Genomic DNA, 7,730 nt, shown 5'->3' on the forward strand with positions numbered 1-7,730 from the left:
TCTATTTCCTCAAAATTGCAGAAATCAACTGTTGTTGAGAGGTCATCCACTAAATGAATGCCAAGTGTAGAGGATGGCAGTGGATAGTCAAACAAGGATTCCTGGTGGTTGAAGGTATTGTAAGCTACATACATTTCATCCCTTAATGAAATGATGTTTTGCAGCTTAGCAACTTTGCCGCCAATGCAAACGTGACTGTTTGCCTGATCCAATTTCAGAGTGTGTTGGCTTGTTCTCAACTCTTTATATTGTGAGTTTTTTTTGCAGCATCTTTGCATTTCTGAGAGTCTTTTTATTATTTGACTCAGAGGGCATGTTGGTTTCCTCAGAAGTCTTTTGAGTTTGTTTAGGTGATTCTCATACTTGAAAGCACTGAAGTTGTCAAGGACACCATGCTTTTTTGCATCATCTGCAAGATGTACAAGGCAGTGTGCATTGTAGGACAAGAATTGTGGACCATACAGTTGACCAAAGTGAGAGACAAAGAGCACCAGTAAGTCATTGGCATAATCACAGTATTCTTAAATCAAACTGTTGTTACTCAGGATGAAGATTCCCACAAAAAGTAGCAAGAAATTTTTGTACACCTGTGTGTTAAGGAGATCTTTCATCATGACAGGTCCGGTATACAGTAAAAACTGCCTAAACTCTGTTGCCTTCCACCTATCAATTTCTCTCAGTGCCCTTGGTTTCATTGCAAACTCCATGGGCACACTTCTCCGAGCATTTAACAGTCTTTCTGACAATGTGTTTATTTGAAATCCTGACAGCCTACAAGTCAGAGGACCCATCTTCAGCCACAAGAGAAGAAGCTGTCTCATGATGGTGCATGTAGTCGAGGGGGAAACCAGAGACCATGTTTAGGGATGTTTCTTCAAGAGGTGATGGACCGTGATGATGATCAGCATCTGTCTTGTTTCTGAAGCTCTCATTAGTTCTTAAAGGCATTTCAGTTCTTGGAAATGTCATTCTGTTTTCTAGGTACAAACCATCCTGTGTGCATTTTTCACATCCGTGATAGCCTGTGTGACCTTTAACATTTTTCAGGAATGCACGGGCAGGTTGCATCACAGACCATCGAAAGAGAGTATTAAATTTAACATCACTCCATCAAATTCAAATCCTTTAGCTAATTAATTTACTTCAGAGATGAATTCTTGAAGGTACTCTGCTAGGGATGTAGGTTTACTTGTGCCACAAAATAAACCTATTGTCACTGGTTTGCTCTTGTTTGATGTTTTGCAGTGTCTCTAGATGGGCCAGAACTGTGTTGCTGAGCTCTTATAGAGTGGCAAACCATCAATGCTGACCTGAAGCTCCAGTGGTGTGGAATGTTGCGCAGAATGTCAACATTCTGATGTAGCACCTCTGCAATTGAATTCAGCACTCCAAGATGGTAATACTGGCCACCAGCCTTGTCTTGTATTTCAGGGTTTTAAACGCACAGTTCCTAGCAATGTCCTCGAGTCTTTTGGCAGATTTTAAACTGTGTAGCCGTAGAATGTTGAGCAATGAATTCAATGCCACATGTTTGAGTTTGTGTTCAGTAGCAAGGATGCAAATCATCATTTAATGAATTTGGATCTGATTCTGTGTCTGATTCACTGACATCAGGAACACTTCTGACATCTTCAGTCTCATCAACATGAGAGAGACAGTCCATGAATGTATCTTCATCATCATTTTGACCTTGACCAGTTTTACTGTGGCATCCAAACCCAATTCTTTCCGCCCAAGTTTGTGCCTGTTTGTCTTGCATTTGCCTGATTGGCCACCTTGTCCTTTTGCTTTTCCGTCTTAAGTGTCCAATAGGATGGTTTATTTGAAGCCATAGTATTAAGACCTTAAGATAACCAAACAAACCTATTGTTTTTTTTTTTTTTGTTGTTTGTTTACTGGCCTACCAAGGTCGACTATGGCACTGAACATAATGGTTACATAACCTTTAGTTGGTTGACGGATGGTGAATGGAATGAACTTTCTGTAGGTCAAATTAACAACAAAGGACATAGTTTAAATGCTTGGAAATTTGAAATGACTTACAGTAAGATATACTATTAACATATCTAAACTTTAAATCAGAGAATTGAACAGTCTTCCTGTAAATTGAGGTTTAAACATAGATTAAATTCTCTTTTCATCACAGTGTTCTTTTAAAAACATCAGTTGCACCTAAGAGATCTGTTCACATATAATTATACATTTACACAGACAAAAGTTCGGTACTGGTTAGATTTTCATGTGTTTGAAAGAAATGGTATTACGTAAGACTGTTTATTTTATGAAAATACATTTTCACTGTAAATATATTCAATGTAAATCTTTTCACAATTGTGTGCATCAAATCAGCGTATTAAAATGATTTCCAAAGTATCATGTGATCACAGAAAAAAGGTAATATTGTGAAATATTTTTGGAAATTAAAAATATAGGTGTCTTATTTTAATATACTTTGATATATAATATATATATAATATAATTGTTCTGAGATGCAAAGCTGGTTTTTCAGCATCATTACTTCAGTCTTCAGTGTCACATGGTCCTTCAGAAATCCTTCTAATATGATGATTTATTATAAGTGTTGGAAATAGTTGTGCAGCTTAGTATATGTGTTTTATGTATTTATTTATTTATTTATTTATTTTCTTTTGAAACCAGTGAACATTTTTCAGGATTCTTTGATAAAAGTTAAAAACAATAGCACTTATTTAAAATAGAAATCTTATGCAACAATAACAATAATGCCATGCTTGGTGTCTATCTAATCTTCAGGTGAGAGTTGAATGGCGCTTAGTGTCTCGCGAGATTTTAATTGGGTTTCCTCTGTTTCAAGCAAGGCATTCGATTGGATGGTAGGTGCTGATGTCGCGCTCGCGCTGCAAGAACAACATGGCACGGGTTCAAAGCCTTATTCAACTGAGAAAATTGATCAGCGTCATGGTACAAGCGAAGTCTGAATGGTTTGGTAAGGTGAACTTGAAACGAAATCCCGCAACCGTGAGTTTGTTAAACTGTTGTCACTGAACAGGACTTTTTGTGATTTCGTGTATGTTAACTGGACATCATATACGTTTAGTGCTTGTGTAACTTGATCCGGCCGCTGTTATTACGTTAGCCGGAGCCTCTGTTATTACGTTAGCTCGGAGCCTCTGTTTCATGGTTGACTTGCCTTACATTTGTCAGAGCTGGTGGGTCTAAATCAATCCGAGATAGCCCATTACGACGTCCAATACTAAAGCAAACTTGTAGGAATGATGAAAGCTAGTGAGCAATTTCGAAAAGCGCTGAGTGTAAATCTTACTTGTTATTGCGGTGTAAAATACAAGTGCACTTGATTGTCCACTTAGTTTTTGGACCATCACAAATGGGTGTCCCTGAAAAGTATACTATTTGAGGTACAGAGCGATGGATTTTGATTCAGTGCAAGTGCAATGTATAGCAACATTTTACATTTCTACGTTATATTCCTCAGTACCAATAGGCCATAGCCAATCAGTATTGACAGGGCAGCGCTTCAGATTTTCCCGCCCGACCGATGATTGGATTCGCTCAGAATGGCGTTGAGTGAATTTGATGACGTAACGTACATCAGCTGTTTTCGCGAGGGGAAAAAAGCGCCCTTAACATTTCAGTATTTAGTTTAAGTTAGGTTGTTTGTATTTAAGTGTATGTGTTTACATGTATAATGATTCTTATCTCGAATATAATCAAACGTAAAGATATCAAAAGGCTGATTAATCAAATAAATGTTACTTACCAACCACTTGACGAACTGACGACAAACTACAAACAAACTTAAAGACGACTAATTAACTTTTAAAAAACACAGTAGTAGAAGACATGTAATGAATGAACAGGAACTTAATATATACAAATGGTTCTATTTACAGGTTATTAATGTGGGGAAAATAATCAAAAAATGTTGAGGGTACAGTAGGCTGAGGAAATTACAACGGTCATCTGATACAAATTACAACGGTCATCGCATATATGTAGCCTACGGTCACGTGACATTCATTCATATATATTTTTTTATTTTTTTATTACTTTTCCTGAGCTTAATACAAGAAACACAATGTGTTCATGTTTAGAGTTGTTATAAATATTGCTACAGTTTAATGGTTTAATATTGCTTAGATCAGATGTTTTTTTTTTTAGGGTGAGGGTTACCTCAAGGACATAATGTCAAAGGTTACTTGTTTGCTACCTCTGTTTATTTGTAAATGTAATGGGTGTTTTTTTCACCATATGTTGAAGATATTTAAAAATTTGTTTATTTTATTAGTTATTATATTTATTAGGCATTTTAATTTAATTTGACAGTCAGTACTAAAAGAGTATGAAAATATTGAAATGTGTACATTTATCGTTTTCTCTCTGTGTGTCACATTACACTTGCCCTGAATATTTCAGTGCCACACAATTTGCCACAGTAGCAATGGTAATTTTTATTAATTTTTTCTCTATATGAAATTGGATATTTGGCAGTAAAGCACTCAAGTTAAGTTGGGTGAAATATAAATTTGTTTAAACAACATCTGTGTTAAGTCTTAAAAAATATATATCTATGAAAATATTTAGTATTCTGACAGCTTCTCTGAGTTGGGTCTTTATAGCTTTTGCTTTTCTTTATATTTGCTCATTAAACTCACCATATTCATAGTACTAAACATTTTTAGGTCATGGTAGCCACATGTAAACCATAAATGCCTCTTCACTACACAGTAAGAAAAAAAACTTTTTCTCTACAAGTCTGGTATCATGAAAAACGGTAACCTGAACACATTTAGTATGGAGATAAATGCAAAATTACCATAGCTTCATAACAAACAATTGTTATTATATTCTATTTTTCTGTAACTGTTAATACAGGCTTGATTCTGGTTTACTGTGGATGTTGGATGTAGTTGATTTTTACAATGGCAACCCACAGACTCAATGTGGACACCTTGTTGTAAAACACTTTTTATTATTATTATTATTAACTGTGTATTATATTTATTCCTTTGATATATGAGTGATGTGTCTGGCACACATTTTCTTTTTCTCTAGTTTCCCTGTTTCTTCTGCCTTGGCTGCACCAGCTGTGGAAACCAGACCTGGTGAGGACCCTCTCCTCCATCCTCAACTATTGAATCTCTATATCACTCGGATGAGGTAATAAATTAAAAATTGTGTTGTTGGTCAGGAATAGTTTGTTTTAAGCTGCAAATAATTTTAATTTTTCTGATCAATTTGATACCACTATATTTACCGCTATATTCAGGGTGTCTGCAGGTCCTCAAAAAGTCTTAAAATGTCTTAAATAGTGTTTTCCTAATATAAGGCCTTAAAAAGTATTTAAATGTCTTAAATTAAGATAAGATAGGTCTTAAATATATTTGGTCACTTCAGTCTGATGGACCTAATGACTGTTATATTCATTGGACAGACCGAAGATTTTTTTTTTTTTCCCCTGCATCATCAGAGTGAATTGAAGAATACAAGTTTGCGCTGAGGCTCACTCTTTGTGAGAGACTTCAGATAGAACAAATAAAATGGCACACATAAACATGATATAGTAAAGTAATACCTTGACAATGAGCTATCTTGAACAATATTCTAACAACGCAAAAAAAAAAAAACATTGACTACCTTTACAAGCTGTTAAAATTCGGGTTATGGTCGGGTTAAGGTCACTATTTGGGTTTCTGAAACATTCGGGATAACCCGTTTACATGTGTGAGCAGAGAGAGTTACTCCTGTATACATGGAATGTGTAATCAGTCGCCAATATTCCTGATGTAAACTGCGACGCACGGTTAGCGTCTGGACGTAGGACGCAATGTGCGTCTTATCCGATTCGTCTTCCTGTATCCAAAGACTCAAAAGACCAAGATTCCTTGCGAATAGACATGCGCAGAACACACATTTTGATGGGGATATGCCGAAACGCATTTACAAGACCATATTCAGGTTAAAAGGGGTACCCCAGGTATTATATCCGGTTTTTAAAAACCGGGATATGAGCTATCGGGTTTTTGCCGGTGTTTAATGGCCGTGCGCGACGGGTTATTGCTAATATCCAGTTTTTGAACGGGTTATTGGCTGCATGTAAACGTAGTCATTGAAAACCTACAGAGTGTATGCATTACGTGTGTTCATTTAGAATGTGCACTGCATGATTCAGTCTATTAAAAGACATCGGGGGAAGAACATGTGTATATTAATACCGCTTTAAATAGTTAATCATTTTGGTTAATTTCACATGGCAGTGCCTTTTTTTCCTCAAAAATGACCATATATAAATGTAATTTTTTTTTTTTTTTTTTAACAACAGTTTCATAAACTATACGTTCTATTAAGAGACTTACGTTTTTGCACTATTTCACCAACAAATAATTCCAAACAAAGCCACAGTGCTGTTTTGCGCGTCTAAGCTACATGAAGGCTTTTTGTTCCTGAATGAATCAACTGTTTTAATTACTCACTTATTAACAGTTACCTGCTGTCACTACTGGTGGTTTTAATGTAGATTTAAAGTATCTTTTTAATTCAATTAATTCAAGTTTATTTGTATAGCGTTTTTAAGACAAATCATTACAAAGCAACTTTACAGAAATTACGTTTCTAAATATTTAGTAGTAGCTTATAAGTGGTGACTGTCAGTTTATGTGCATATGACAGGATTTTTTCAGAAAAATTAATCAAAGACGTAGTCAACCAGACAATGAACATTAACAGCAATTATTATATAATGCAGTAACACTTGTAGCATATTTGTTAGTTCTGTTGTTGTCTCTGGGTTAGCATCATCTGAGGTCCTCTGAAGGTCAGCATTGTCTTTCTCAGGTGATCTGGATCCAGACCGGACTTGGTTGTAATCATAGTTACCACGGGATGAAGATCCCAGCAGAACAGAGAAACAAATAGAGACATCATAGGCATAGCTGGTAATGTTCCAACACAGTAAAATTAATTAGTTTAACCCAAACTAAAGATAATAATGTGTTTTATATGATGTGATGCTCTTTTTGTGAACATTGTTACATAAATGCTCTTATGTTTCTTTTTCTTCACCCATACCTTAGGACAGACCAGCCTGTGATCTCCTAAGACACCAGATTCACCTGGTCACGATCATTCCTCACCTGTGTCTCATCACAGTCCATCACCAGTGTCTGCACCTGCACACTGCCAATATTATGGATTTCTGTTCTGGAGAAGATGCCATTCACAACTATCTCTACACATATCAACTCAAATATTTGTCTTGCCAAACGTTTCCTGATTTGTTACTGTTCACAAATGTAGCATGGTCTTGCCCTACCTTTGGTCATTCAGTTATTAAAATGTTTTTAATATTTGTATTGAATATATCTCAGTTTATTATTTAAAAGCAACTTCACTTATCTTTCCCTAGAAGGATAATAGGTGTGTTTGACTTGAAGCAGTGCTGTGCAGACGATCGAAGTTGACATCACAGTACCATGAGAGCAATAAGACGGCTTTCATATATAGGTCTTCTCAAAAAATTTGCAGATTGTGATAAAGTTCATTATTTTCTGTAATGATAAAATATTAAACTTTCATATATTTTAGATCAATTGCACACAACTGAAATATTTCAGATCTTTTATTGTTTTAATACTGATGATTTTGGCGTACAGCCCCATGAAAACGAAAATTCCTATCTCAAACAATTGCACATTTCATCCGACCAATAACAAAAAAGTGTTTTTAATACAAAA

General features: G+C 35.6%; 1 long non-coding RNA gene across 2 annotated transcripts; it reads left to right on the top strand.

Moving 5' to 3' along the window:
• Positions 1-1,329: 1,329 nt before the first annotated feature.
• On the top strand, positions 1,330-5,135 carry LOC113106873 (uncharacterized). 2 transcript variants are annotated; one of them, XR_003292583.1, is made up of 3 exons: positions 1,330-1,396; positions 2,834-2,965; positions 5,053-5,135. It is a non-coding gene; the product is annotated as an uncharacterized LOC113106873 (long non-coding RNA). The 2 variants fall into 2 exon arrangements; XR_003292584.1 differs by having other exon boundaries at positions 2,838-2,965.
• The last annotated feature ends 2,595 nt before the right edge of the window (positions 5,136-7,730 follow it).

This window comes from Carassius auratus, chromosome 8 (assembly GCF_003368295.1).
Source record: "Carassius auratus strain Wakin chromosome 8, ASM336829v1, whole genome shotgun sequence".
Lineage (NCBI taxonomy): Eukaryota > Metazoa > Chordata > Actinopteri > Cypriniformes > Cyprinidae > Carassius > Carassius auratus.